This window comes from Equus asinus, chromosome 18, assembly GCF_041296235.1.
Source record: "Equus asinus isolate D_3611 breed Donkey chromosome 18, EquAss-T2T_v2, whole genome shotgun sequence".
Lineage (NCBI taxonomy): Eukaryota > Metazoa > Chordata > Mammalia > Perissodactyla > Equidae > Equus > Equus asinus.
The window spans coordinates 37,806,990-37,808,679 of NC_091807.1; positions in this window are offsets into that span (position 1 = coordinate 37,806,990).

Below are 1,690 nucleotides of genomic sequence, written 5' to 3' on the forward strand. Positions count from 1 at the left end.
GCCCCGCCCGCCGACCTCACTTCCGCCGCGCGCCCCGCCCTCCGCCGGGCCCGCCCCCCGGGGCCGGGTCCCCGCACGCCGACCCACGGACGCCTGGGGTCTCCGCGCTCGCTCTGGGGGCGCAGAGCGTGCTCAGGGCCGGGCGGCGCGCGCACCTGCGGGCCTGCGTGTATTCGCGCGTGCGTGTGTATATGAGTGGGTGTGCGTGTGTAGGCCATTGTAGTCGCAAGCAGTTGTAATAATTCACTCTGCCCACTTTTCCCCAGTGCTATCACTTTGCAAAACTTTGCAAAAAAAAAAAGTATACTCTCACAACCAGAATACTGACTTTTATACAATCCACCGATCTTATTCAGACTTCCCCCGTTTCATTTGTCCTCGTTTGCGTGTGAGAATTAAGTTCTATCCAATATTATCGCTTGTGTAGGGGCGTGTATCCACCACCAGAGTCCAGATAGAAAACATTCCTTCACACACGGACCCCTCCCTGTAGCCCTTTTATTACCAAACCCACAAGCCCTCACCATCACCAATCTTTCCTTTATTTCTGAAATTCTATTTCAAAATATATTTGTACGCAGGAATCATACAGTACGAGATTAGGGGGAACTGGCTTTTTTCACTCAGCATAATTTCCTGGCGATTCATGTCTTGCTTTTTAACACCCAAGTTTCCACTCGGGAAGTAACTTTTTTTCATCATCCCAACAGCAAATCTAAAGTCCCGTTACAAAGACAGCCAGGGGTTCCCCCAAGGCTTTGCTAGAAGACATCTTTTCACATGCACAACAGATTGCTTAAAAAAGGAAAGATATTTTTCCACCTTTGGGAGAAAAAAAATTCCCAGAGTGAATGTACTGAGCTCTTGGAAAGATATCTGGGTCAGAGGTCGAGAAGAGTAATCACAAACTTCCACGCCCCCAAACAACTCATTCCTGTAGGTCTGTAGGTGAGGGAAGGGTTATTTTTGGACAGATGAGATGAATAATGGGGGCAGGATGGGGAAGACAAAGGAGGGAGCATTTTAAGGACATTAACTGTGTTTTTGTCTTAGTCACCTGAATAGAGAGGCTGATGCTAGCTGGCGTATGGAAGACTGTGACCGCTGCTACACAGCTTCCCTTCCACGGGGCACATGATAATCTTATTTTACAGCCAGTAATTGAGCCCCATTTCTGCTTTGTAAACAGCCCACTGCCTCCCGTCCCCCCCTGGGGCTTCTCTTTGGAGAGGGCTCACAGGTGGGAACATGACCGTGCTTGCTCCAGGCCCTCTTAAGAAGGGCAAGCAGCCACATCCTTTCCCACATCATCCTGAAATCAAAATTAATCTCCTTGAGCCCGGAATGGCAAGTGGTTATTTCAAGCTTGTCGGTGGCAAAGGTAACTAACATTTAAGCTAACATTTAAAAAAAATAATTGGGATTTTGAATCTATAAAGATAACTTGAAAGTAAACATAGTCATTATTTTAGTGGGAAAAAAATGAATTGACTAGAACGTGAGTCATTGGCACTGTTTCCGGGGTTCTGCTGGAGGGACCTCTCTTAGACTCCGTGAAGATTTCTCGTCTCACCTGCGTGCAGTTTAGCAGCCCAGGTGACTAACAGTCCACCCAGGTCCAGTAATAAAACACACCAATTTCATTTATTTAATCATCTGCTTGCTTCACTCGACAAATATTTATGAAGCG